The following is an 8,077-nucleotide window of genomic DNA, read 5'->3' as shown; positions in this document are numbered from 1 at the left end:
GAAAAAAAAAAAAAAATTAAAGAAGTAAAGAGAGAAGAAGGAACATGTCTGCCGAGTCTGTGGTTATTCCAGCCTGGCTTTCTGCAAACCCTATCTGACAAAAACACAGGCTAAGGAAACTAGATTATCCTCTTATCATGGACACAATTCCCAATTCTCCAACAATTTAGTGTACTTCATCAACAGCAGCAAAACCTGCCATGGAGAGCCATTGGAGAGACCACACTTCCCTTGCACAAAAGGTTGCATCAACTCCACGAGGCAAACTCTAGTGGACCAGAATCTGCAGAACATCTACACCAGAATACCTCAAACTTCTCCTTTAAGAACAAGGAGGTGGTGATGGCTTGATAAACCCTACATCAATGGATGTTCTATCAATCTACTACAATCTACTGAAACCCAAACAGAACAAGACAGTTTTTTTAGGGCTAATGAGACATTGGAGGGAATGAACTATCCAAGACTCTTTCACTCCAGCTGAGGACAAGACTTCTGCTGATTCATAGCAATCTTACTATGGCTTTGGATGAATTATCGGGTCCACATGATTCTATGTCTTAGTTTGTGACGAATGATTTTGTCCAGATTAACTTTTAAAACTTTTTTCTGATTTGGAACCATTTTGGATGAATGGTAGTCAGACTGGTTTTAAATATGGTTGTGTCATTTTTGAGGATGTTGGCATTCCATACCTCCAGGTCCTGGATTAACAAACTGTTTTACAAACCTTATGATTTAAGGTCCAAAATTCTGACCCTTTTAGGCAGGGTTCATGGGTGTTTGTATAATTTAATCACCAGTTGGTATCAATACCTGCTTTTTACTCTGTCTTCCACATGGGTGTCCAGTTAAAAGCATTTACTAATCGCATGTTATTAAACCAAGTAAGTAGACTAATAATGGAAACAAGAAATAAACAAACCAGTTTTCTTGCCATATATTTTATATTTTAGAAGAAAACTCCCAGTTAGAGGCCGTTGGATTTACAATTACCAAGTCAAAACCCAGCATCTTCCCATCTTTTGTTCTGCAGTAATCCTCTTAAAGCAGAGCTAATTTTACCTCACAAAGCATTTCATTTTAGAGGGGGAGGCGGGGGTAGTCTAAATGCACAAGGCGGCAAACTTTTTTCTTTTTTTTTTCCCGCAGTGCAATGCACTGGGCTTCACTTTTAGCTGCTTTAGTGAGCAATGTTTGATCCCTAATGAGCAGACGCTGCTGCCATTACGCTTTCTCCCACTGATGTGCCATAAAGCTGACTAATGTGGTCTTGGCAGGATGTTGATGGGAGCTCCCGCTTCACTCAGATAACTCTCAAATACCATTTATCATATTTAACGTCAATCTTTTGTTTAAAAATTCTATACTTTTGTTCTTTGAAGATATTGACTTTACATTTCCTAGTATATTACCGCTCTATTTGAGCAAATGTAGAACTCTAATCTTTTCAGGAGGAAAACAACAAATAAATATGTCAATCAAAAGTTCAAATTTCTGTTGGTACCAATCTAATGGGGGAATTATAAGCTGTTAAAGTTATAATAGTTAATAATAAAAATAGAAATAAAAAAAATATTAGAAATTGATAAAGGTTGTGTATTTATAATTTTTATTTCTTTGTTTATTTGTAAATTTTTGTGGGCGATCCCATTTTAGGGGGCTGCGGCGTTTGTATGAATTATTATTATTTTTTAAATCCTTACCTAAGTTAAAACAGCAAATAACTTAATTACAAGTTCATCTTTAAGACAGCATTAATGTCAAGAATCAAAATGCTTTGATATGATAGGCATTTAAAAACTGAAATTACTTTTAAATGTTAAAGAAATTCATTTTATATACATTATATTTACTTGGAAAAAACATTACATTTGTTGAATGCGTTCATATATTTGAGGTAAACAAGCCATTTCAGTGATTTAGAGTGGGGTTTCTTAATGAAAGAATTAAATAATGATGGGTGTAAAATGTATTTTGGACACTTTATTTGTTCAGCTCGGGGCCCCAGAGTGTTGGGGGCCTCAGGCGACTGCCTACCTTTGCTTAATGGTAAGTCCGCCCCTGAGAGCTCCCCCTTGCCTGTACCGATTTTCAGATTTAGATACAAACTATTTAAAATGCGAGTAAGCTAAATTTGTAGCCTAGCTTACAGGATTTTGTAAGCTGTAAACAGTTATTTTTCCAACATTATGTGAAGTTTAGTATCTTATTGATATATTTGTTGATGTCCTATTTTGAATTATTTCTCAAACTTTCGCTAGAATGAATAGAAATATAAAGCTTTCTCAAAAAAAAGTGTTAATATTTTTAGTTTGCACATTTATTATTGATGTAAAACAGGAAAAACAATCTGAACATACTGGTTTAGATCAGGAGAAGAAGGTTTGCTACACTGTGGTTGGCTAGCTAGCAATGCTAGCTCAATGACCCCCATTAACCACTTGTGCTCCTTTCTCAGTCAGTGAAGTAAGAAAGTCACAGTAAAGTGTAGACGCGCTTTAATGCCAACACTTCAACTCTTGAAGCATTTAAGCTATATAGATGGAAACATCTTATATGCTAACTTTCTTGGTGAAGCTTCTCTAAAAGTCAGCCATGTTGGACCATTTCTGAGGTCACAGTGAAGGGAGATTACAGACCAAAGACTGTGACGCTTAATCCAAAGTGATTCTGCCTGCAGGTTGCTGCAGAGTGCACTCTGGTGACAAGTCATTACCTCAGCTGGCGCGTTGTTAGCAAACAGAAAAGCTGTTGTTTGGAGCGATATACTCATTACTTGCTAATCACTTGAGTAGGACTCGTTTGTAGGCAGACACAAAGCGAGTGGCACAAACACATCCTGCATGCACGCTGGACCGGGCTGTTCCGCTGAGCGCAAGACATTATTGCGTTTCTAATGGTGCTTGAAGTAATTACACCCTTTAATGTTACTTGCCGTCAAGCCGTCTCCTGCAGTCCGCAGCGTGGCGTCCCAGAAGTACCGCGCACCATCCACCACTCTCTCCTAAATGACTCCATTAACCAGAAGGCTTCAGCAGCTGCTTTTCCTCAAGAAGGCGCGTTAGCCGCGCTTCAAACTATTCGCACGCAGTTTGTCACGCAGAGGTAAAGACAAACTGATTATTTCCAAATTCTGCGTAGATTAAATATGTGTAAATGTGTTCTGCACAGCAACAAGAAAAGACAAACAAAATCCAAAGTAATGCAACGTCGTGGAATTTTATTTTTTTAACTTTTTTAAAATAAAGTTTTGGCTAGCAGTTATTGCTATCAAATGTTTCTTCAAGGACACAGTCATGAGGTATTTTAAGTTAATAAAATCCATTGATATGTCTTCTACACTCACTTTATGCTGGGTCACAGGAATGCTGGAACCTCCCCAGCTACTCATAGGCAAAGGGTACACCCAAGCTGGACCAAGCATGTCCAAAGTCTGGCCCGTAGGCCAAATGCGGCCTGTGTTCATATTTTCCGATCTCCTGTCTTAAAATCAGTAATATGCAGCCCCGAGCATTTTCTAAAAACTGTGATTCTTCTCACTTTCTAGCTTATTTCTAAAATTTTAGATGTAAATTAAAAAAAATAAAAAATTAACAGGAAAAGTGGAAATTGTTTTATTTTTTCTGTGAAATATAAACAAAGAGATGTGTCTGCTTTCAAGGAGTTTAATATCAAGAGGGACTATCTGACGAGTCATGCTAGCTACAACAAGCTAACCAGGGATTAGTGATGTGAAAAACTGACTATTTCTGGTAAATTACATATACAAAACACGCATGAGTTTTGAACACGGAAGCCTGAAATTCCTATTTACATGGACTTTTGTTGGAAGTAATGACTTGAATTTCTAAAGGTGGTGTGAACGTAGCTTCATTTATTTTTATCAAATCTGGGCCTTATTGCAAAACATTTGGACACCCATGCCCTGGCAGTTTGCAAACACACAGCCATAAAACATTTTCTTTTAACAGTTTATGACAAACATGGAAACACACCAGGCAGGTCATCCCTGAGAAGTTTCTGCAAAACTATGGCATAAAAAGCAAAATCTAACAAACAAATTTCACTCTGTATTTATTATGAAAGGGGGTGTCCAAAGTGTGGGGCAAAGAACTTCCCGTCAATTTCACTTCAGTGCTATACTTTCTATGCTTCAAAGTGTAGTACAGGAAAAAAAATATTAAAATTGTTGTTGACTTACTTTTACTTGTAAATGAAGTCTGAGCTCCTTCTGCAGAAACAACCTGTTTGTAGAAGTCTTCCTTTTCTCAATGTAGATCACCAACAGTAAAGTAATTTCACAAATTCCTGAGTTTAAACACGTAATCCTCTATTTAAAAAATGAAGCTTAACAATATTAAAGAATATCTAGACGGCTGCATTTGACTTGTTACTACTAATTCTTTTGTTCTTTAGCTGCGGTGCCACTTTCTCTGGGCTCACCAGCGCCCTCTGCCTTTAGGCAGGTGTACTGCAGGTCTCACCAAGTGTGTTTCTAAAGCACATTTTTAATGGATAAAAAGACACAAATGAGTCACAAACTGGCACCAATGTAATCAGACAGATGGTAAGAAATAGAAAAATAGTTAAAAATAAAGCATCTTTTATGATAAAAGGGAGGCCGAAACGATGCATCATCTGCAGCACAGAGAAGGCACAGGCCGACACCTCACCTGCCAAATTCTTGTGTTTTTAAAACTTTTTCTTTTTACCAAAGAAATATTGAAAACCCACACAGGAGAAGTAATCATAGAATAGACCTGTTTAAAAAATAATATTTGATTTTTATTTTTTGTAGTGAAAAAGTATATTCATCTTATTTAATAATTAAAATTGTTAAGGCTATATTTTTCTGGTGAGGTACAGCCTCTGCTGACTTCACGTCTCTGAGGTACGGTGGCCCTGAAGTGGCATTCACACCAACAAATAATGCAACGCAAAAAAACATTCCTAAGTTCACAACGACAATTTAGAAAGCAAAAAAAATATTAAAAAAGTAGTTCAGAAATCAAATCAAAATTACACAAACCCAAAACAAAATAAAAAAAAAGTCTTGGCAAACAAAAGTAAATGAAATGCAATAAGAAAAAAAAGGTGGGTACTACGGGACACTTGATTGGCTGAAGTTCAAGTTTTTTTTTTCGAAACTCAATGTCCGCATACATCCTATTAAAAGTATAGGATCATACCAAAACATCTTTTAGTTGAAATGTTGGACAAATGTCCTCATCCAATCAGTGATGTCCCATAGTACATACTTTTTCTGGTTTATTCTAGTTTTTTTTTATTTTTTAGTTTTTTTTAAATTACTTTTGTTTTCTGAAACTTTTATTTTAATTTCTAAAATGTAATGTTTTGTTTTTTTTTTTCTATTTTAATTGTTGTGATTCGCATATTTATATTCGTTGTGATCTCTAGTGTGATTTTGTGCTAAATGATGCGTTGGCGTGATTTGCACCGTACTGACGTCACCAGGAAGATTTCGAAAGGAAAAAAGCAGTGAAATCTAAAGTGGGTTTATTCCCAAAAACATTGAAAAAAAATGTAAAACGGGACAAATATCCGATAAAAAAAAAACAACTATGCTAGTTTTGCACAAATATGAGCTATAGTAAAATCAAAATAGCTGGTAAAAATCCCCTGTTGCATCCTCATTTCTTTTTTATTCAATCTGCCTTCAATTTGTGCAGTTTGTTTATGCTGAGGAAAAAATCAACAAAATCCAATATGAATTCATCTCCGGCGGTGTGACTGAGACAGCAGCTGTACAGCAGTCTGCCCTCCAGAATTTCTTTACTGATAACTCCTCTCCGCAGCCTCCAATCGCCCTTTTTCCGACCCAAGTCTCCAAGCCCCCCGAGGGGTATTTTGTTTAAGTCATTTCCTCCTGTGTCTACGGCTCTTCCTCCCATCCTCTTCCTTATCCGTTTGATGCCAGCCTTTTCCATTTCTGAGTCTGGATGATTGAGGCTGGATGCTCCGGTGGCAGCTCTGCTCCGGGGGAGAGCGCAGCAGGACACGGACAAACAAAAACTATCACTCTATGAGGGGTTTCGCCTGACATTGGTGGATGTTTGTCTGGGTGTGTGTGGCTGTGTGTGCGTGCATCTATCCCCCTGGGGGGAGACATCTTATCTCTGCATCGTCTGGGAGAAAAACAGGCCAATATGTCGGTGCAGAGATGTGCTGTGGGTGAGAACAGACACTGAGACCTTCTGATTTACCCGCGGGGAACAGACCAAAGGTCTGCCAGTACTATTGTGCAACCAGTCATCTCTGTTCAGGTCCGTCAGAGGTGAAAGCTGAGGGGAGGGACCTTATGGGAGGGAAGGTCAAACCAGAAAGGAGAATATTGACACAAAAAATGTGAAAATGGAACCTTAAAGCTTTGCGGCTTTATGCAGAGAAGCTAAAAAAAAATGAAGCTGCTGAATCTTTCAAGCACCTTGAAGATGCACTTCTAATCATGCATGTTGGGTTTAGAGTGCCTGTGCAGACAGAATACATTACAGTGCACATCTGCAGCTATGAAGGACGAGACTTTTATGTCATAAGGGTATGACATAATAACTGATGCACGAATGCAACCACAAGGGAGCATCATCTGAGCTTTTGAGTGCCTGTCCCAAGTCTGGTTACTAGTGGTTAGAGATGAGTTGTGGAAAAGGTGGATGATTGTTGAGGATTTAAGACCAGGAAGATTTAATGGATGGTACATGTTTAAATCTGTTGCCAGTGACACCTTAACACCATACAGTCTTTGAATTAGCATAACTTTTTGACCGTTTATGCAAATTAACAAAAAGCCCACTACAATGAAAAGCGTTTTTTTGTATCTTTAACATTTTCTTGAGGCATTTTTCTCATAAAAGTGGACCTAAATATAATAATCTATTATTAAAATTGTGATTCTGAGTATTTCTTAATTCAAATTACATTGGATCAAAAAACCGGATGCTCGAAAAGTCAGGGACTAACTGACAGGGCGTGCCAAAGTCTCTCTTACCACTCCACTCCTCCGCCCTCTTGGTCAAACCTGTCCTGCTGCTCGCCATTATTTTTGCTCCGCTTATGCTAGCTTGGGGCAATAAACTCACACAGACAGAGCAGGAAGGGGAAGTTCCTCCAAGTCAATGAGCTAGTGCCTTTGGGCATAAAATATGTCTGAAAAAAACACTGATGCACGTGTAAGCCCCGCCTCCCTCTGCAGCGCTCATGCACGCGCTCCAAACCATAGGAGCAAACAAATACATGCAACTTGAAGAGAAGAGAGAGTTAAATTAAAACAAAACAAAACACAAAAAGAAGAAATAAGGAAAAAGAGGACAGGCAGTTTTTGGTGTCTTGCTTTTTGTCTCCGTTTTCATCCCTGTTAAATATTTTTCCATCACAATTCTTGAGGTTTAAGTAAATATTTCTCCTCTCTGAGAAACATTGGTCTAACCTATACCTCAAAATGCCACACCTCTTTTTATGGGAAAAGGTGTTCATAGAACAAAAGGAGATTCAAAAACACTTCTTTTCAATGCAGCTGTCATGGTAACCAAATTTACATGACTAAATTCTGCTGCTTTCGTAGTAAAGTCAGTTGTGTAACAAGTTCCTAGTGGTAAGTTGGTGAACTGCTCCTGGTTTTGGTTACTTCCACTTTTTAACAGGTTTCAACCTGGAAGTCAGTGGGTTGCCCCTAGACGTCTATGCCATGAATTTTCTATGAATTCACACATCTATGACATGAATTCTGTGGGGTTTTCTTGACGAAAGAAAAGGACAGCTTAGAAACTTTGTTTATAGTTATCCAGAAGCTGCTGAAAATGACTTCTAGAGGTGTAAATTCTGGTGTTTTGTCTTCTTTTCAATTAAACTGCAGACTCTAGAGGATACAGTGGCAGAGCAGCACAATTAAAAAACTCAATAAAAAAACAGGCTGGGTAACACCAGACTAGTGTGTCACTTAGCACTTCAGAACACTGAGGAGAGTTTTTGTCACAGTTCGTTGTGGCTCCACTCAAAAAGGTAGGTGGAGCTGTCACAGCGAGGGGCGGCGGGGTGGACGGACGTGAATGCACATGCA

Source organism: Oryzias melastigma, linkage group LG23 (assembly GCF_002922805.2).
Source record: "Oryzias melastigma strain HK-1 linkage group LG23, ASM292280v2, whole genome shotgun sequence".
Taxonomy (NCBI): Eukaryota; Metazoa; Chordata; class Actinopteri; order Beloniformes; family Adrianichthyidae; genus Oryzias; species Oryzias melastigma.
This window is presented reverse-complemented; position numbering follows the sequence as displayed.